The 22629-nt window shown below is 36.1% G+C and overlaps 1 protein-coding gene across 5 annotated transcripts in view; it reads left to right on the forward strand.

Moving 5' to 3' along the window:
* The window catches only part of LOC113840964 (uncharacterized), a 180927-nt gene extending 165505 nt beyond the window's left edge, over positions 1 to 15422 (forward strand). For 3 of the 5 annotated variants that reach the window (XR_011809884.1, XR_011809885.1, XR_011809886.1), the window contains 7 exons: positions 2209 to 2345; positions 3526 to 3611; positions 3965 to 4176; positions 4780 to 4921; positions 6139 to 6282; positions 10044 to 13776; positions 14389 to 15422. The gene's annotated coding sequence lies outside the window, so the exon portion shown is untranslated. Of the gene's footprint in view, positions 1 to 745; positions 842 to 1303; positions 1451 to 2208; positions 2346 to 3525; positions 3612 to 3964; positions 4177 to 4779; positions 4922 to 6138; positions 6283 to 10043; positions 13777 to 14388 lie in introns of all 5 variants that reach the window. The other 2 variants (XR_011809890.1, XR_011809887.1) reach the window with 2 other exon arrangements.
* Positions 15423 to 22629: the final 7207 nt, after the last annotated feature.

The raw sequence follows: 22629 nt of genomic DNA on the forward strand, positions 1-22629 counted from the left end.
ATCAGTGATTAATGAAAGCTTCCATTTTCTATGTGAATTTGGAAGCTTTTGTTCTTGGCGTTGTTGAAGTATGTAAATGTCTACCTCAGATAAAACATGACAGACAACACCTAAAATACAGGTGCTTGTTCTGCTACCTGTCAGATCAAGAAATAGTTCTCTATTCTTAAAGCTATGAATTTAATTGTAACAGGAGATGAACTGGCAAATGCTCTGTACACAGTTCTTTTTTTTTTTTTAAATCCTCTTGAGTCATTTTGCATAATGAAGGACATAAACAACATATATGTCAGTGTCATTGCTGAAAAATAATAGTGCATTTGTAACTAGAGACCTGCAGACTCTAGTCTGCAGGTAAACATTTTTTTTTAATCATTTTACTTTTAAAAAGTAAACTTTTTTTTTTTTTTTAAAGTACACAATTTTTAATTTTTTTTTTAATGAAATGACCTAGTCAAAGTGCCCCACCACAGGTATGGCTGAGTATCTGAAACTTCAGGAGAAAGTATTTGCAGTTTGTTAATTACTTTTACTGGGTAAGATCCTAGGAGGTGATAAATTCTGGCAAGATTCTCCAAAATTAATAGGAATGGTGGGTACTTAACACTTTGTAGAATTTGACCCAGAGTCTGTGTGAACTGCCTCTTTTGCCTGCTGGTAATTAAATGGTTATTTTTGCAGTGGAACTGCAAGCTGCGCTAATCATAGTGCTGCAAACATTACTGTGCAATTAATTCTTTTTTAGGGCTTTCAAAAGTAGCTCTTGAAGCTGACAGCTGCAGCCTGCAACGTATCAATTGCTTTATATAGCAACTTTAATGAAAACTCACATGAATGTAAGGTCAGTCTCTCCACAGTATGTACTAATTAAATTTCCACTTTTCTTTAAAAAGCAGATCACATCTGGCCCAAAGACAGGAGCCCCTTGTGCCAGACATGTAATGGAATAGGTGTTGTTTTTTACTTCTCATCTCTGAAAGATAATGACATGGAAAATTCATTCTTTTCTACTCTTTAGTAATCTTCCATCTGCTATTGTAGTTGTTTGTAAAGCCGAAAACAAAAGCTAATCACAAACTACTTTGAAAGAGTTTTTTTTGTGAGCTCCCATTTCAACATTAGTTTAGATAGACAAGGTTGTTGAAGCAGAAGTGTTGCAAAGCAGTGTGGAACATGGTTCAATGGTATTTGCAAGACTGGGTTATTAATATTGCAGCATCCATGTAAACTAGTTGCTAGAAATTGGATATTTAAAAAAATATATGGATATTTTCATTGCTTGTTGTCCACTTTAATTTTTTAGGTGAATCTTCTAGTTCCTTGGGAAGCAGTCTTTAAACTTAAAGCACAACATCAATATTTTTCTCTTGGAATTCAATCTGAACTTAAGGAAGAATTTGGCTAAGTGGATTTCTATTATTCCTTTCATGATGAAAAATTAGATATTTCGGTACGCTGTGGTTAAATCTTGGATATCTGCATGTTCTGTGCATACCCCAAAATACACTTTCACATTATATTGTAGGTAAATTAATTTACACGCCTTCTACTAATTCCTGTATGAGAATGCAATCTTTCTTGTCTTAAAGATGGACAGTAACATACAGGAATCTCATTGTGATGTTGAAGAAATTTCTAGCTATGTTCTGGCATTTCTGACTGCAGTATAAGATCCCAGACTGTCTGAAGATGAGGAAAAATATCTTAAAAGGAAGTGGGGTATCTCGGCCCAGATAAACTCTAAACTGTGACTCAAGACATACAGAAGTCAGACATCTGAGATGAGCAATGTAAAGACACTGTTTTTGCCATTTTTGGAATAGCATGTTTTCTAACCCAAATCAGAACAAAACCTGCTTTTCTAATTTTGGAGGGGATGGGTTGAAGCCTAGCTGGAGGTGACAACACAGTTGTGCTGGTGGATCCTGGCATGTCAGTGCGAAAAACGCGTGTTCCAGACTTTTCATTCAGTAACATGCATGGCCAGGCAGTCTGTGGGGGTGGAGGGAATGACTGTGTTAAGTCTTCACTCCTTTAAAGTGCCATTAATTTCAGAAGGACAGAATTTCACTATAATACAATCAAAGAAATAGAAATTACTGAAGAGGGGATGACAGCTGTAGAGGAAGCAGTCAATCCCTGCATTATTTTTTATGTAAAATGTAACTTATACTGTTCCTCATTTATTTTTGCTTTGTGTCTTAATAGGACCAAAGGTAGTTATTTCTTTCAAGCTGTTTGTCAGAAAGGTGATTCCAAACGAACTTCCAAGAAACTGAAGCTGATGAGCAGATTCCAAGCAGAGCAGTGTTACCATGGCCATACAACAGGCATACCATGACTGGGTGAGCATTTTCTCTTAAGGGTTGCAGAACACAGAAAAACTCTGCATTTCAGCCTGTTCTTCTGGAGTTGATTTGATTGGAAGAGAACAATGTTTCCAGATACCATATGCTATGGTACACTGTTTGCTTACCTATCCCAAACTAGGGACCTTGAGACTTTGTATTCTAAGTAGTTAGTAAATACTGTCTTTCCTGAAAAAGGTGTCCTGTGTCACTGCAGAATGTTTTCTAATGCACACAAAACATGAGAGAGCTAATTCCTCTACATGAAAGAAGCCAACGTGAGAAATAGGTTATATGCTGGGAATCCAGTCATAGTGTAACTGAGCAAAAAGTGTTCTTTTGCAAATAAAAAAATAAAAAATAAAAAAATGATGATAGGTAGCTTTAAGCACTGGTGGGTAGATTGCTGCATGGCTCTTTAAGATCAGCCAATTGCAAAAGCAGTATCAGCAAAATACTAATTTAATGAGTCTGTTTTGTGAACAATTGATGCTCTGGAAGGCACTGATTTTCTTTCCTATTACTTTGTGTAAACATACTTTCATTCAGCAAGCCTAATTGAACTATGTGAATAGTTCCATTGAAAGTAATAAGATTAACCATGCTGGAAGCCAAACACATTCTTAAATATGTTCATAAGCAGTGACTGCAAATTTTAGTACAACAGGGGCCCCAATGAAGCCTAAGCCATTTTGTTTGGCCATATTACCTCCAATGGAAAAAAATACGCACAGTAAATTACTAATTCTGGTAAATCTTGTTTCCCATGAATGTCAACCATAAGTTCTCAAAATACCAAAATTTCATTTGCCTTTTGGATTTTGTTCCTCAACACAGCAATCTCCTCCATTATTTTTTCTATATTTTAAAATTAATTTCCAAGCTCATAGTGAATTTTGTAGATAAAGCATTATTTATAGGTTACAGTAGAAACCAGTGTAAGGTATATCCTGTGCATTCTGATATGCACATACAAGTAAAATGAATGTGTTTCTATCCGTTAGTTGGGAAGATAAATAAACTTTTTACTCATTCAAAGGTATATTTTCCATAACTTTTGCCACAGAATATACGTGAATTTAACTTAAGATGTCAGTGTGGATAGTTTGTATCCCTTTGTAGAGGAATCTTCTGATCTCTCCTATTCTTTTTAATCTTCTGTCTCTGTGCATGGTAGAGGAGATTGCTCTGCAAAGAACAGACTCTTTGGAGAAATACCACAGAACCACTCATATTGATGTGAAACATGCTTTGCAGATGCAGGTAAGACAGAAAGTCTTTAAGTTGTCAGGCTTAGCGGAAGCTGGATACTTTTGGCTGTAGCCATTTCTTTTCAAATCTTAGTGTGTTTTTGTGTGTGTGTGTGTGAATGTGCATTTTTGTTCTAATTTTGTGTCACATGCTTTGATCTGTTTCCTAGTCTCCCACTTAGGTTAATTTCATTTGTACTGTACTGACCATTTCATCGAGAGAAAATTTTATATGCATGTAAAGAGTACAGAGTTTTGGACTGAAAAATTCTAGACATGGACTCTGTGGGGAGTGTCCTCTTCCTTTTATGAACCACTGCAATAACAATGGTGTTCAATAATACTGTACATTCCTCATGCTTTCAGCAGGTATAATCACAGAATCACAGAACCACAGTAAAGCTTTTAGTCTTTGCATATCTGCTAGAGTTTCAAAAGAAAACATATACCTAATAAAATACGAGTCTCGGGGCTTAATGGACCAATGAGGGGCGTCAGCTTCATACTGTCTTTGAGGCCAGTGATCTTTGAGTACTCAACAGTTTCCGATCTGGTGGACTGCAAGTCTCAGACTCAGGGTAAGGAAAGATATTGAAAAATGATAACACATATTAAAAGGAAAAGATGCCCCTCTGTTTCTGGCAACTTTTATATCTAAATATCATTTTTTATCACAAAAGAAAGATTATTAAAAACTCTTAATTGACTTGTAGTCCTGAAATCTACGCAAACCAGTGTCTAAGCTGTACAATGTATATGCTTTTTAGATTAAATATGATTTCAAGTGAAAGGAAAGCCAGCAGCCAGTTTGGAATTTGCATTTTGGCAGCTTCACATAAGAGTTACAGAACGTGGTCTGGGCTGAGTTCTCCAGAGGAGACAGACTGAAGGCAGGGTCACGTTTTGTGATTTATTTAGTTTCATGACATTCTTTTAGCCACATGGAAAAAATTCTGATGTTCATTGTGCTTCAGTGTTCCTTAATCTCACAGTGAGAGACATACCGAAGGAACCTTCTGCCCATATTAAGTGTAATATTTAACTGGCACACAAACAATATCTGAACAATTAATTTTGATTCAGTAGTAGTTAGTCTATAGGAGAGAGAGAATATAATGTGCAGCAAAGGTTTTCATGTCATCCTGAGAATATTAAGTAGGAGTTCTATTTGGCACTTTCAGAGGTCTCCCAGTGGAAGACTAATGTTCACAATTCAACAAGATTGTTGATCATCAGTGAGAAGAGCCAGCAGGTTATTTAAAGCTTTGGAAAAAAAAGTATTGAAAAGGAAGAGTTCCAGTTACTTAACCTATCCAATGAAAGGTAAAAGGGTGGTTCTATTATAATTGTATGAAAAATATAATAGTCTCATAATATATAAGAAATAAAATTTTCCTATGGAGGGCTTCCCAAAGTCTGTTAGACAAAAATAAAGTTCTGACATTTGAAACTGACAAATTGAGAATCAGAAGATTAAATATTTTTACTAATTGGACCTACATTTACCAAGGATTGCCATGGATTATGCTTCCCTGGAAACACCTTAAATCAAGAACAGATACTGCTTCATAAAGTATGAATTGCTTGAATGAGTTTTGACCGATTCAAATTGATACTCCTGTTTTTTCAATATTTGTTTTTTATTCTTGACAAGTAAGTAAGTGTTACAGGTTGGTTACAATGTTTTGGCAATTAATACACGCTTGTTTTCCCATAGGACCTACTAGAATTTTAAAAGTCTATGTACAGAAACAATTAGCAAAACATTCCTTTTCCTACTTACGAACCAAAACACAATCTCACACAGTTATCTCTATTGACCAGATTTTGCTAGATGTTTGACAATTTCAATTCAAAGTGGATTAAACATTTGTGTATTGTTTACAAATCAGGTTCTATAAAACATCCTGAGTACATGAAAATGACAGTGATAGATGTGAAGTAAGATACACACAATTAATGCTGACTGAATTGCTAATTACAGGATTGACATCTCATTTGAAATGAGATTCTTCAGGTCTTTTGCAAAAAGAATTGGTAGTGTTGTCATGTAATTTCTCCGTTTTCCTCAGCTTGTAGTTTGATGTCCTGTAGTTAAAGTTTGACTAAAGATCCTGTCTCACCTTGTAAAAGTCTCTTGCAATGTAAGAAAAGCCTTAGGATAAAAAACAAAAGAGTCACCATTTGGCAAGTATTAAATCATAATCCTCCCCCTCTCCCCCCCGCCCATGCTTTCTCCTACTAAAGTAGATAAATTGTGCCACACTATTGTTTATTGTTAATTGTTTTACTAGCTACACTAGCATTCTTACCATTTGTGCTTTCTTTCCCTGGCGCTCAGGAAAACTAAGTAGTGCTATTACAGTGGTAAATTATGCACTAAATGCAGGAATCTGGCCTGAAAGGAAAGTGCATTTTTGATGTTACATTTTATAACATAAATTCTTATCTGGAAAAGGTAAAATGCTAAATTTCAGAAGCAAAGTTGTAGAGTGCCCCTTAAAACAGTAGTTACATGTAACAAATGGTTGGTTTGGCAGAAGCAGACTGACCAGATGTGGTCTCACAGCTTTAGAGCATGTGAGGATCTCCTGGTTGAAGTAATCACGTTCTCTTGCCTGGCCACATGTATACAAAGATCAGCCTGGATATTCAATGACCAGAGCAGGATTATTTCTTGCAAGGTGAGTGTAGTTTTGAAAGGATTTTAAAAATAAATCCTGTGATCTGGTACGTGCTGATTTGGTGGTGTGGGTAGAGAGGCAATCATAAGGAAGCAGGAACACAGAATAGCAACGCTAACACTGAGAGTGGAACCAGAGGCTACAGGGTGTAAAAAAGCGACTGCATGGAGCGTTCCCAGCGCTGCTGAGCTGCCACTGTTTGCCAACTGACTTCATAAATAAGGCAGCCACTGAGTACATACAAGGGGACCCAGCAGTTTGAGCAGGCTTTGCCTAAGGCTTTTTCAGGAACAGAGACTCCATTTGTGCAAGGAAAGCGTCTCTTGGCTTAGGTGATTTCAGAGTGAGGTACATGCATGCTTCTTGATATCATTCCACTCTTTATCTGTTAATGTAATTAATTTACAAGAGTGATGCATTATCTCTGCTCTCTGTGATCTGTTAGAGAGGACCAAAAAGGAGCTCACTCAAACCAAGCAGATTCCAGAAATGTGTAGGAGTTAGACATGTGAGGAGGCATGGTAGAAGCACAGAGGAGGCTGAGTTATGCATGGATATCCTAAGGCAAAATCATATATTTTACCTCCAGAAATAACGTAATGTGCAGAGAGGACCTCTGCATTCCCTCAGGCATTCTGCACACCTGCCCTGCTTGCAAGGAAGAAGATTCAAAAGCAAGCCCTACAAAATGACAATAGTAATTTATTAGTAGTAGTAGTAGTAGTATATTCAAAGGGTAGGAAGAAACTGCTTGGTATATTGCATGCCTTATCTGAGATGTTTGGTTTCAATGAGAGGTGTAAATGTACATCACCAAGCAGAATACAGATACATTTTTTATCAGCATTTTTGTAGCCTGTAGCACTGCAAACTTATCTTGTAGAAGGACACTCTAGCTCGGGCTGCATCCTCAACTTGCATGCCTCAGTTAAATGGCTGAAATGACTTGGAATGAATGGGTAACCTCACTAATAGATTAAAAATCAACCAAACAAATGAAACAATTCTGAGGGATCCTCACTGAGGTTATTATAATTGAGATTAGTGTCAGTAGATGTTCAAGTTATTCCAAGCCTTGCTGGGTGATAACACTGGGGGGCAGAAATTTTACGTTGTTAGAAATTATTCAAACAGTGGGGTGATGTGGTAACAGCACTATCACTCTGATTGCCCTGTTTGACTAAAAGATCCATCCCAAATGGAACCGTACTTCATACAGGAAACATTTGTGATGTCAGTCTCCCATGTCACATAACCTTCTACCTTTCAGGTTCATAAGTGACTTTGGTATTTGGAAGATATATCATTATTGTCTCTGACAGAATCTTTGTAACTTCAAAGTCTTTTGAGACAGAAAAGTAACTTGAAGTATTTATAACAGATCAAACTTTGAAATAAGAACAGTGTCTAACAATTGTTATCCTTTACCGGTCTTTCTAATAAGATATTATATGGCAGGAATACTAAGTGCCTTCAGCTCAGCAAATGGACCTTTAATTCCTTCTTCAAAAGTATCTGGTTTACTCATTCTGGCAGTTAAACTGTGAAAATAGCTAGTAGTTCATATAGCCATATCATTAAATAAGTGTTACTCTCCCTAATAGCCAGAGTCTGCCAGAAGAAGAACTTGCCCTGTATACTTCAATTCTTCTACTATCCTTATTAATAGATAAGAAATGGAAATGCCATGGTGTTCAGTGAATTTTATAGATTAAAATATATTTAGATAGCTGACACATACAAGGGATTTACTAACGTCAGTAGAAGAAATACAAGACACAGAAATCCAGAAGTGTTTCTGAATAGTTTTGTGCTTATTCAACTTTGTGTCCAGTCTTACCCCAAATGAAGTCCAGTGTTTTACAACCAAGCCTTTTGCTTGGCTTTGAGATTGGAAGCAGGAGGGTAAAGTACTTACATTTGCTGTCTAGAGACACAGACATTTTTAATGTGATAGACTGCCATATTCTAGCTCAAGTAGTGCATAGAGGCTCTGCTTTCCATACATTATTGTTGCTGAACGTACAAAAGCCATTCAGGCCTGTCAGGGAATCACTACTTTTCTTGTTCATACTTTCACAGCAGTAACATGTCTTTCTTTTAATCCCTGTAGGGGATAATATTTTATGGCAGATTAGCTAACATGACATGCCTAATAAGTTACTAGGAAACTAGGTCTGTGGTTGGCAATATTTATGCAAAGCATGGTATGTGTTTATGATAATGAAAGCTCCCAGTGGTGGTTGGCCCACTGCAAGGAAAGTTACTGTAAGGCTAGTGATGGATGAAGGTGAGAGGGATGATGTTTTAGTAAGTAGAACTGATTGCTTGATCTTTCCACTCCATGGAAGTGAGATGTTTTTCTGCTGGGGCCAGCAGACATAATTGGATAAAGTTTTCCTGGTAGAGGCAGTTTATTTAGGTGATACAAGGAGCATGAGAATAACAGTAGAATAACAGTAGTAATAATAAGAACAAACAGACAGACAAACAAAAACAAAACACGTGAAATAAGTAGGTGATTTGCAAATAGCAGATGTGCATGTGCTTGTTCTTCATGTACTTTTTTTTTTTTTTTTACAAAAGACTTGTATGCATTACATGTATGCATTACATTATTAACTTAGACATTATACATTGGTTTAATGGGCCTAATTTTCCTAAGGGTTGTGTTAAAAATACGTGCCCATGAGGACCACACTCCTTTGCTCTTTAAAATATAAGGCCTAATCGTGAAGAATGACTATGGCCTAGGTCATTAACTGCTAAATCATACCTGTTTGCATTTGATAAGGAATCAACATATTTTATGGAAATAAAAGAAAAATTAACACAATTTAAAATGATTAAATTATTAAAATTACTATAATAAAATGTATATTTATTAAACTATCAGTATTGAAATATTATAAACTTAAGGTATTACTACAATTATTTTATATCGAGGTAATGGTCACACACAACTTGATAAAAGATATTCCTGATTAGACTCTGGAAAAAGGGCATTTCTAATAGCAGGTTTTCTTGGGCTGCATACTTTCTGCTAGGGAACAGATAAAAGTTTCCAAAGATTAAAAGTTATGGGACAAGCAAATGGTAGGATGCAGCAAAAAGGGCTGCTGTCTACCATCACCAGTACCTTCTTTGGTAAAGAGACTAGGGGCCAGTATATAAGAATGATGGGGAAACTGCTTCTACATGTATAATATGGCATTAAATAAAGCACTAGGTTCCAGCTCCAAACTTTGGTGAATAAAACAAATTTCCTTCATACAACAAAGATGAACTGTTAGGATGTGCATGCCAATGAAAAATGAACACTTGGGTGAACAGATTTATTCCTGAAAATAATTTCATTATACATACTAAGTAATAGAAGAGAACTGAGAGACAGCACACTTCATCAAGCAGTATTAAAATATGTATTCATCTAGCTGAGAGTTTGAGATGTATTTTTATAATAGTTCTTCCAGTATTTTATCATTTTCCTATTGGCTAGTTTCATTTGCCTAACAGGTTTAGACTTGATCTTTTTCTCTTTTAACAGGTTTTCTCTGTATAGTTTTGATCTGGAGTCCTTGGGATAGAGGAAAGTTTTTATCAGTTCTTTTTGTAAGTGGTATTTCTTTACAGATACCTTATTAATAGATATATAAAGATACCATTTTTATTAGGTCTGTTCACCCAAAAGAACAGGAGGTGCACTTACTCAAACTATAAATTAGGTAGATTCAAGGACCAACTTTTCTTTCCAATTTCAGAGAATGACTGTGTTGGATAAGAAGAGTAAATGAGCCAGTGCAGCTCACAGGAAAATGCACTTAGCTACTTGCTATGAGGAGCTATGTATATCCATACATATAGGACTTCAGGTATGTGTTTGATACCCATTGTCCTCAGTGAGCCAAAAGCGTATCCTGGAGTGTTTTGCTGAACTGAGCCCAGGTTCATTGAAGTATTTTTATTTTTCATCAAGTAGTACTTCTTGACCACGATTCTGTGACTATTTTGGGGAGCCACAATAAATGGGAGCAATCCAGACAATGATTAAGCAAAATTGAGCTGTTTCTCTCTGACTCCTTCCTTGTTTTTTAGTTTACTTCTATTTTTACTGTGAAGGAGGCAGAAGTGGAAGGGAGCTAGTGCTAGTGTATCAGACGTGTTTCTTCCTTTCAGAAAGGAACTTGACAGCTAATGCTGTGAAGTCTTGTCTCTGCAGTGTCTCTCAGAACCTGGTAGGAGAGGTTGGGCAGGATGGATACTGATATTGTTCAGTATGAACACACAAATGACATGCATCTTGATGTTACCCTTTTTTCAGAGCCCAGAGGTTCATGGGTTTTTCAAGTGCTGTCACACTCATTGATTTGAAGGAAGGAAGCCCTAAAGCAGGGAGGTCGTTTAAGTTGAAAAAATAATTGGGCAGTATGTCAGGATTTGCATGTAGCCATGCTGCTAAGTTGTTTAGCAATGAATTAAAAAAGATGAGTTTGTGAAATGATACCACAAAACACATGTGACAATTTAATCATCTTAACCTTTATTCACGAGAAGGTTGTACCAAGGTAACTGTATAGTTACAGTAATACTAACCTCCCCCTTATCCTTTCTGACTAGCCAGTCATGTTTGTGCGTGCGTAGTCATCTGTGTTGTGAGCTGTTGAGGTTGCAGGAACTGTTCTGTAGCAGTCAGACTTTGCTTGTAGAAAGAAATGTTGTGTAAAGTATATTTTATATCAGTCATTATCATTGTGGTCATTATTGAGCTTTGTAGCAGTGTATTGGTGAAAAACACATGTCCTGACTGGAGAAGTCATACCGGTCCCAATTTGTAGGTGTAGACTGCTGTGTTCGCAGAACTGCCCCTAGCACCTCCATGGCAGTTTTTGTCCAACATTTCACAGGCAAAAAGTGGTTAACATGAGGATCTCAATTATCTTGTTGCTGGTGCATGTCTTATTTATGTGTTAAAAATATGAGATAAGAGTTTGTCTTCTGAGAATTACAGATTGTTCCTTTAGCTGAGGAAATGAGTTATACTGCCCTGCACTGTTGCATTATGTATGTATTTGTTGCTTCAGGTAGGTTAGACTATATCGCTGTGTTATAAGAGCTTTTAACACTTAAAAAAATGTTTTAGTTCACTATTTCATTATTTAGAAAAAAATGCACTATCTTCCTCTTTAGAGAAAGAGGCCTAAACAAATATCAAACATGTTACTTGTATTTTGTAGTTTTGTGATGTTAATTCTCTGAATGCCTTAATATTTGTTGGGAAGGTTCTAACTTTATTGTTCTTGTCATTTATTACCTTGAGAATTGTTGTTTTATTTTGATGGCAAATCTATTATGAGTTTATATAATATTATGTTTTTAATCAGCAGTGCTTCAGATGATACTCCAGCTCAGTGGTAAGAGCTTGCTTTAGCTCAAATGATATTTTCCCAAAGCACGTAGTAATGCATCTACTTATTCAAAGTCATTGCCACACTAAGAAGTGTAATTACAGACTGTATGGAGACTCTTGATAAGAAAATGGAAAAAAATGTATCAGCAAGATCAAAGAAGCACCTGAAGTTAATTATAAATTAGCAGTCAAGTGTAGCCATCAAAATACTTTAATTATTACTGGAAGTTTAAAAAAATCCAGCATTATCTTGCATGTTAGTTAATTTTACTGCTAAGTCCTCTCATTGTATTCATTTACACCTAAAATAACTGAAAGATGAATTGTTTCCAGCCTAAGAGAAAGGTAATAGAGATACCATGTGTCAAAGCTTTCTACTTGTACAGGAAGGTTAGACATCTCAGATATTTTCTCACATTGTCAGTGCCTCCGTATTCCTACAATGAGGGTGGTTAGAGAAACCTCATAGAAATAGGGTGTATGACTCATGCATAAAACTGAATTATGCTGTTAAATTTACCTGCTACTAGTGTGATAGTTTTTTTTGTCTGTTTGTTTTATCCCAAATCAAGAAGGTACATAAAGCCTTATTATCAAATTAGTTTTGAAGACATAGCCCATGAGGGAACAACTGGTTCTGGCAGTCAGAGAGGTGCGTAGGATTATCCAGACTCTATTTAAGGTCAGAGGGCTTGGTCATGAGCCAGCCCTTAGGTCAAGGCTTAGCAGTTGCTGTCTGATGCCATGGTACCTTCTCTAATGTCATTTGGAAAGCTCATGGACATATAAGGAGTGATGGTAATGGGGACAAAAGCTATTACTTTGTTTTGTTTTCTCTTTCTTTTTATAAAAGAGATTAAATCTTTGTCCATAAGGCGTGCTGTTATCCACACAGGCCAAATAGAAAGTGGAATAAATCCAAGCGATCTGGTTTAGAATCCAGCTTGTCAAGAAATAGAGGTATTTGGTAACTTTTTGTCATCTACATATTCTAAAACTTTAGTTTTCTTTCAATTTAAAAAGCATGTTTTTATGCTTATGCTAAATGAATTACCCAAAGGGAATAATTTAGCTAATGAATTTGGGATTTTTTTTCTTGCTTCTGAATCTGTAAACAGGTTGTAATTAGAGACAGCTGAAAGATTGTGGAGAATTCAAAAGATAATTTAGTCTGTTCTTTAAAACTGGTTGTGCAGTATAACTATTATTGGTTGTTTTGCTTTGTTTTGTTTTTAGCTCTTACACATTAATTTCTATACATGAAATCAGGTCAAAAGGGAAGCAAGGATGAATAATAAAAGAACATGTAAAAACCATCTGGAATCTTAACTTCATTTTGATGAAAGATATACGTGTATCTGTTTTGTCACAAGCAGTTTGTCAGTTACCTTACAGATCGACTGATTTGGAAAAGCTCAAAACCAGTTGCATAATTCAACCAGATTAGTGTCATTCCATACAGGAATTTATCATCTTTTCTGAGATGACCTATAGACATCCCAGAGTTTCCGCAGGAAACAGAGCAGCTCTTTTGCAGCTTCACTATTAGAAAACTTCTCCCAAAGTCCAAAATCAATCATTCATGAAGAAATTTCATCTCACTATTTTTTGTCATACCCGCTGTACGGCTGGAGTTCTTTTTGCAGCATTTTTTTTAAATACTTGAAGATAGTTATGTCACAGAATCACAGAACTGTAGGGGTTGGAAGGGACCTTGAAAGATCATTGGGTCCAACCCCCCTGCCAAAGCAGGTTCCTCAGAGCAGGCTACCCAGGTAGGCGTCCAGACAGGCCTTGAATATCTCCAGAGTCTTCTAAACCTATTTTCCATAGGCTAAATTGTGCTAGTTCTTTCAGTTTTTCTCAAAGAATCTGGTGTGTGGGTGTCCATTCTTCATGTTATGTTCTGTTTTATTCCTTATCAATCTACGTGAAAAGCATCAATAATGAGTAAATTATGAGCCTAAATGCCTGCAAAGTGAGAGAAGTTCAACTTGCTGTGAGTTTTCACAACTTCAGTGTCTTAGAATAATTACTTCCTGCATTGTGAGGGGACAAACAAGAAAAATGGCATTTCACTTAAGAAGGTATGATGTGAAGTTTTGATTTGAGACTCTGAAATTGCAAGCCTGTGGCAAAATTGAGGGCCAGTTTCTCTATTAATTCTGAAATCTAGCTGTATAATGTGTAATGGGATATTATAATATTGGGGCATAGATGTAGCATATTCATTGGATAAGAACAGTTTTGAAACAAAGTTATTTTTGTTTTGTTTTTTAAAGTACTGATAGTGGAATCCTAACCATTAACATCAAGTTAGTTCTAATCTTGGTAAATGCTAGATTTTTCAGATATATTTAAATGTAGAATTAAGGGAAAGAAAAAATCAAGAAAATCTATAGCGCCTCTGCTTAAGAGGCATTTCCAAGATTCTGGTAAATGTATTTTGCTACTGCCTCAGAGATTGCTCTTTTGCTTTGATGTTAGTATTACAGCAGATTTGAAATAGGTAACTCGTTTTGTAACAGATGTGCCCATTGAGTACGCAGAAACATTTCTCTGTTTTCGTAAAGAAACAGTAGGAGAAATGGATTGAGAGTGTGATTACTTTTAGTATAAGCTCTTGATATTTTTCGTTACCTTTTTGTCAGTCCTATGCTACTCAAACGCAGCAAAGCTTTTTTTTACCACCATGCAAGGTTCGACTGTGGAAGCAGTACAATGTCATCCAGTGTATCCTGACAAAAGGGGGAAGCTCGGCCAGTGTGACAGCTTACTGATCTTCAATTACAAGATGCAAGTTACTGCTGGAGTGTTTACAGAAGGGTTGTAAGTTTCTATCTAAACAGTGCATTTAAACAGATCTACTGTAGAATGTTCCCACGTGCTATTGGCAGTCAGCTGCTTCAAATGCATGTGCATGGAGTGCAACCTGAAATGCAGCATGCTGTAGGAGATGGTTAGATAATCTAATGTACACTCTTTTTTAGGCTAATACATCTGACCTTCTGACTTAACACACTCTCTTCTAGTCCTGATTTTATATTTCCAACTCAAGCAATCCCAGATAGTGGTGTACAATATCATTAAGCTATGCCATAATACTCTTAACAAGCAATTGAAGTGGAATCTTGAATCTGATGGAACCGTATTGTAATGCAAACTGAACAATGTATATATAATGTTAATTCTAAAAGCTGAGCTTAATTTTTGTTCTGTTTGACCAATATTGCTAATAGAGAAAAACATTTTAATTTCTGTGGAACTGCTTATACACATTTTTAAAAGTCTCATAACTCTGTTACTTGTTCCTTGCTTTGATTTTGTTTCTGGCTGTTGCAACAACAGTGAGTATAAATCTTCCAAGTGCCCACCTGCTGGCTTCATGGATCACTTGCGAAGTTGTCACTAGCAGATATCAGACTAGTCAACTGCAAAAATGCTGTGGATCAGAATGAGCTAGCTACCACAGAAAATGTTGGTTTGATGACAGTAAACATGAAAACTGATAGCTGCTAAAGAATGCGAACCGGAGTTCTCTCATTTTTGCTAGCACAACACTCTTGCAAAGTGGTAGTCCAATGTCCAACCACAATGAAATGGGATGAAAATCTCCCCAAAATACTTGTGGATTTTTTGTTGTTCCTGCTTTATTTCCTTGCAAATACTTTGCCATGCTGAAGAAATGGAGGCTAATATGATTAATATTTCAAGCAGAAAATATTTTGTCATCTGCCTGACTTTCCATCCCAAACTTGTGTGGAAGGATGGAAAGTAAGTGAGTTTGTCTTTGTGTCAATTGATTCTCAATACATACTCAAATTTGTGTATTCTTGTCTTTCTGAACTAAGCAAATAAACACACTGAGAAAGGGCCTTCTCAGTATGTCTCTTTAAATCTCTCGGCATTTTTGATATCCCCAGGGTATGTATCTGTGTCATCACTTTTGTTTTCAGTTTGCGCTGAGTTTGTTCAGTCTGCATCTGTGTTTTATAGTTATTCTGGCAATACAGGCATGGTTATTAACAACAACAAAAAATATATATATATACATATATATATATATATATATATATATAAAAGTTACTAAAATAAGATGTTTCTGAGGCACAAGATGTGCTGTTCATGGCATAAACAAGGATACTATACCAGTCTGTTGCTATCTATTCCTTCTGTCTTCTCTTTTCTTAGGTCCTGTAAATTTTCAGTCTCTATATATTGTTTCCTGGGGGAATTATTTTAATCAGACTCCTATGCACATTCCTCTGCCTACCCAAAGATAAGCTTTGCGTGACAGATGGCTTCTTTCTCAATGTGTTCAAAATCTTTTCTTTTCAGGATGATTTGGTGGATGAAGGTCTGTACTTCTGTAATTAATCTTGACATTTGCTACTATTATTTTGGTTGTTGTTGCCAAACTACATATAATTATTTCTATGGTCATGTTTTATTTAGCTTTTTGAAATTTGTCTATAAGCTTACTAGGTGTAGCAAGTTTTAATGCAACTGAATTAAGAGACTTGGACATGGTTTCAAATACATCACGCTTGAAATATATGAATATATATATATTTTTAATCCCCTTCCAAGTATCAATTGATTAGAATTTTGGTGGTATTCTGTTCACTTTTCAGTTTTGAGTTTGATTCCAGGATATGATCAAGTTTTAAGTAGTGTAATATATTTAGTTACACTAATATTAGACAGTTACATATAAAAGTCCTATTTTTTTGCTTTTAGCGGTAGCTTGCTGTACTTCTTATGACATGTGAAAAGCAAACTATCTGAAGACGAGTACAGACCCCTTATTGATATGCATCCAATTTGAACTTCAGCTGCCAAATGCCATGTCTGCAATATCTCCTCGTAGAATGGGCTGCTGAACTGTTTTCTGGTAATTCAGTGCATCCCTAGTAATTAGACAGGTCAATTTAATTCTCCTTTTGTTGTACAGTACAGCTGAAAGCTGATGAGCAACAATCAATAATACTTTCTTTAGCATAAATGCTTTTAGCGTAATTACTCTGGAATCTTAAAGGTGTTTGTTTGTTTTTTTTTTGTTTTTTTTTTTTTTAATTTAAATGTGGTCTTTGATAGCAGGGAGGTTCAAAAGAAATGTGGAGTGTGCATGTGATGTTCTGGTAGGTGGGTTTGATATGATTCAAGGTATGGTCAGAATGTAGTGAGCTCTTTGCAGAAACAATTGGCTTATGTGAATCATAAAGATGAATGCCTTCATTCAGACTGGTCAACTTTTCTTTCACACACACTGACAAAGTGATTGTCTAACATGGAACAAAACAGGACTATAGTATTACTGCAGAACTGAACAGTATCTATTACCTATGTGTTAGTTTGCCGTTGCACCTAGATGCCCTCAAATCGGAACCCCTGTTGGACTTGAACATACGTGTAGTTCCAGATTCAGGTTACTTTTTTCAATATCTTGAGACGGTGTGAGTCTTGGGTGATGACATTGGAGGTAGTCCCTGGCTGAAGGAGACTACAATCTAAAAATAGATTTTTATTTATTTTGGAAAGCAAGTTAAAGAATTAAAATAACTTGTGTATGGATGCCTGGTGGGTATGCAGTAAAGCCCAAAATGGATTCACAGCCTATTGACACTGTGGCTGTTTGATTGAGCTCCTTGACCAGGCTTTTTCAAAGTGGATTCATCAAATAATGAAGTGTTACCTACTACATTTGTAAGCAGGTACTTGTACAAATACTACATGGTAAACTGCTGCTTCTTGCCAGCAGGACACCAGATTGGGCTCTTCTATTTGCAGGAACCGATGCAGGAAACTTTTGATATGAAAGGGCTACAGCTAGCTTCCCATACTTCCATACGAATTTAAGAGATGCTCTCCCTTCCATTTCTACTTCCCCTTCTTGATTTCTCCAGCTGACTGCTGTGGCAGAGCTTGGTTAACTGGACACAAGATGAAATGTCACTATGATGGTGACCCACTTTACACCACTTGAAGGACAATGTGCATGCTGTCCTCTGTTTCAAAGTGGTACAAAAATGTTACCACTTCTGGGCATGCTGACTACTGGCAAACTCTCTGCTCCTTTTGCTGCTTAAAGCACAACCGAGCCCTGCATCAGTATGTGTTTGCCATTATTTGATAGTGCTGGCCATTTTCTTCCAGGAAGATACTGCACCATTGCTGGACTGGTATATGTGTGTCAGGCCAGGAGGGGTCATGTGTAGCCTAAAGCCCCTTACACCAAGTCTTGAAGTAGTTTTACCTAACTTGTCTTCTGTTAATACTTCAGTCTCTGTTGTTCTTAAATGTGAGGTGAAGGAAGTTTCAAGGAATGGCCTGGCCTGATTTGTGATCAGTTAAATTTCTTGACTTGAGCCACTGATGCTGCAAAGGAATTTCCTTGGTAATAAACATAATTTCTGGATGAAACTAGGTAGCTCTTCATGAAGACTCAAATCAGAATTTCTTTCTTTGTGGAAGGTCATCTGTAATACTTAGATTAAACTGTTAAGAGCAGAGAATTAAGGGGATGTCACCTTGTTTACTTTGGCACATACTGAGTTAGTATGGGAGGAAAGATACAGATTGTCTAGAGAGAAAAGTGCAAAATTTGTTTTTGCATTGAAACTGAAAAGGAAAAAAGTCTAAGGACAGGAAAGGCCTAAATAACTTCTTTATGAAATCAAATTATTAATTGAAGATTCTATTTTTGGTGTTTATAAAATTGATGCTGTAAGTGTTTTCTGACTTGATTGTTCTCCAATGTTTTATTGTGAACATTAAGTGGAAAAAGAATAACTAGGTCCAGTTATGTAACTTATAAACAAAAAACAATACTAGAAAATTAACACAGGAGAATTTTCCTGATGTTTTTCTAATCCTTAGGGCAGAAATCTATTTTTTTCTTTTTTCGTTATTTTTTTTAAATGAGCTTTTTAGAAACTACATTTAGAGCATTTTGCCTGAATTGTAAATCATATGTGCTTATGATTCATAGCTTTCCATAGAGAAAATTTCAAAATCCTCTTAATTGTGAATATAATGAGTAAATTCCTTCAAACTTTACTCTGTCATGTCAGCAGAGATTTTAATTGCAAACTAATGAGGATTGGTGCAGATTTTAATTCTCAGCAAATTTCAGATGTAAAAAAGAAAAAACAACCAAAATATTCATTATAAATCATTGAATTCTTTTTCCTAAAAATGATTTATACTGGCTTTTATTTTCATATAAAGGAAAATTATATGTTTTCCTTTCATGTTATATATTTCGTATAAAGGAAAGTATCTGGGGCCATATTTTACAATCAGTTTTTTTTGTTGTCGTTTTTTTTTTCAGTACAGAGGAGTTTGTTTTAAAAAACTAAATTCAAACATAGCCCATTCTCCCTTTTATTTAGTATTTTTGCCAGCATGTTTTTTACCCAGTCCTTCAGCTGAACTGGCCCAAGTGACAGCCAGTTATACTGTCCTTAAGTTATAGTTAAGAGACAGTTATACCGTCTCTTAAGAACTTTTACTCAGGAGCTTTTCATTTTGAGGCTTACTGGTTTTGAATGCTTTTCAGTCCTTGTACTAGGTTTTACTAATTTATTTCACAGTTTTCTATAGAGTTCATAGGTAGTAAAGTCAGGATCAGAGGAATTCCAGTGACCTAAATTAAAGATCTATGCTTTGACTTTACTCAAACTGGTGACATTGCCCATTGAGTAATGAGCACATATAATGCACTGGATGCTGGATTGCTATCTATGAAACGCTTGTCAAGTCCAAAACCAAACCAAACCAAACCAAAAAAACCTACTGCTGAAGTAAGATCAGAATTTTTGTGGTTTATCTGCTGCTTTTTCGCATGTTGATAAATGTTAGTTTTCCATAGTCAGATAGTTCATAAAGCATAAATACTAGGACAAATTAACTTTGCTTGGTATTACAGTTGTTTGGTCAACCTTTAATGCTGATTACAGGTACACAGAAATTAGCCTTTGGAGGTTAATGTTTACTATACCATAATGGTATGGTTGAGGTTGGTTCATAAACTGTGACTCACCACAGCCTACCTGATCTAATTACAATATCAAACAGACAGAGGTATACTCGAATTCTACTCTTAGCTCACAAATATCACTGCCATTAACAAGAATAAATCTCTGAATGGCTTTTAAATACTTCAGAAAGCCAAAGCTACTTACAGCAATTGACTACTTTGGACAATTAGTGCATCCTCATCCTAAGCTAATGACACTTATCTGCCAGTACAAAGTCAATTAACTAGCTCTCAAGATAAGCAGTAATTTCTGTCACCTCAGGAATATTAGTGTTCTTTAAAACTAGAAGGGACCTGAATGAATGAGGTTATTAGTAAGTGCTTAAATTTTATGTATTCAAAACCAGTTTTATGTGGGTTTGTACCACTACAATGTTGTAGCTATACATTAATAGCAAGTTGTTTGCCCAGTTTTACAATGCCAGTGCAAATCCAGAAAGATTACATTACAGCAGTGTTGAATGAAGATTATATGGACTTGGTTGTAAAGCATTTGAATGTGAAGAGGTGGTACTAGGCTTATAGCATCCAGACAACTGGCAAACATATTAATGTTAACATAGTAGGTTTACCAAACACAGTGAAGTAGCTGGATAATCGTGGTTCAAGGGTGCTGGTACTGTAGCTGGAGACAGGAATAAGATTCTACACATCCCCAGTATGTGAAGAAATTTGGTAACTTGTTGCAGGGTGCCAAGGAAAATTATTTAGGAAAGAGAATCTTGGAAGATGGCAGAGAGTCAGTACAAACAGGATAGGAATTGAGAGTTGTGAGGTCAGTGAAAGTTGTTGCTGATAATCACGATGTCTAATTTGGGAGAGGAAAACAGCAGTTTACTGAAATATTCTTTAATCTGGGGAAAGACTATGGGATTTCCAAGTCCTACAAATGGCCTTGCTCTCAGCTGACTTAAGGAATGCTTTACAAGCTGGAACCTGCCCCTTCTGAACAAGTCACTTGCTTGTGGCAGAAACAGCTTCTTCAAAATAGATGTGTAAAAGTGAGAAATGAGTGCTACTTTAGACTCTTAATTCTCTTGAATGTGAATTTTATTTCTGAGATAGCTGAGAAGAGAGCAGGAAGACACAACAGTTACAATGAAGAGAATGTCTTTCAGTGTGATGGGGAGCAATTATCAGGAAACCTGAAGGCTGGGTAGTCTTTTTCCCCCCTCTCTCTTTCTCACAGAAAGTATGTCTTAAAAGCTTTAAAAAGGAAATGGAAAACTATTCACTGGGCAACCATAATTAAATATTTAAATTACAAAATAACTGGCATTACTATTTGGTACTTTACTATGTTGAGCACTTTAAGGAGTGGTAATGAGTAGCAAATGAGGTTGAAATGCAATCAAGGGCAGACTAGGAGGATGATGGGAACAAGATGCAAGAGATAAATGCCAATGTTAGGAAGTGGAAAATATGTTGTGTAGTAAAAGCCAAGAGAAATAGCAGAGGAAGGGTGCTGGTAAAGCAGGAGGGAACAGGTCATCCTAATTTAAAGAGAAATCTAGTCTAATCCTAATGGCCTGTTATGTATGATAGTCACCAGATTTGCAGAGGTACAGCATGATCCTGAGCTTGGCCTCTGCTGTGGGATGCTAATGTACCATGAAGGGATCACTGTTGGATTGAGCATTTTTATTTTTCATCAGAATGCAATCTGAAAAACTCTTGTTTGACTGGACTGTGACATCCAGCAGATGGTTATGTGTGGCACGATACTTAATTTCAGTGCTTTCTTCTTAATCAAAATGAACATGAGGAGGAAAAACAAAGTTGTGGCCAACAGTGAATTTGGTGAGATTTTCTCAATAAGAGATAAAAAACAGGCAGAAAAACTGTATTTTAAGGCTACATTCTTCATATACTTCACACTTCCTATCATATACAACTGTCAGCTTACATAGTAGTAGGCTGCAGTCAAAGTCTGTCCAGCTTACTGTGTTTGTGAATGTATTTGAGTTTTTGAAGTTCCTTACCTCTGAAATTTTCCTGCTGTTGGGCTTAGAAGACTAACATTTTAATCCACTCAAAGGGTTATGGAGGATTGAAACTTGCATGCAAAGGTAAAGATGTTGTTATATAGAAAAACAAACAAAACCAAAACCAAAATGTAATTAAAAAAATAAATTATATATATATATGTATATATATATATATATCTTGGACCTGTTTCCTAAGAGCTTGAGGTCTGAAGTGAGTTTATACATCATTTGAGCATTTTAGGAACTTCAGTGGAGTAGAACAAATACATAGAGAATGAGGGCTTTGGCTAGAGTACATCTGTAATCTGCCAGAATGTGACCACAAAGCATGAACAACGGAAGCTGTAGCTGCCAGTCTTTTTTATCATCTTTCTCTTTTCCTCACGTAATGTTTTCTTAAGAGTATCAGGTTACATGCTATCAGAATCAGACCTCCTTTTCCATCTTTGAAACTGGATGCCAGACAGTTTTTTGTCAAGTGAAGAAGGAGGCAAGGTAATGATAAAGACAAGGATATTGGTCAGAAACAGTGGTAGTCTTTCCTGGGTTTAAATCTTTTTTTTCCTTTTTTTTATTTTTTTTTCTTTTTCATTTTTCCCCCCTCCTCTCGTGTGCTAATTCAGCTGCTCAGTGTCAGTATGGCAAAAGGGGCGATGTTGAAACTTTCATTTCTTTTTAAGGCATATAAGAACATTCTTTATGAATTCTATATTCCCGTGTTAAAATTTTCCGAAGTATGCGTAGTAGCAGACAGGAGGAAAGGAGGGAGAGATGTGCAGGCCTTTAAAAATGCATAGCAAGGCAATTAGGATGTAGAATTTTGTCTCTGTGAGTCAAGGGAAGAGTAAGAGAAACAGCACTGATTCAAGAAGGTTACCCTGGTGGCAAATTCATGTGTCCCTTACACTGGT

Source organism: Anas platyrhynchos, chromosome 5 (assembly GCF_047663525.1).
Source record: "Anas platyrhynchos isolate ZD024472 breed Pekin duck chromosome 5, IASCAAS_PekinDuck_T2T, whole genome shotgun sequence".
In the NCBI taxonomy this organism is placed as follows: Eukaryota; Metazoa; Chordata; class Aves; order Anseriformes; family Anatidae; genus Anas; species Anas platyrhynchos.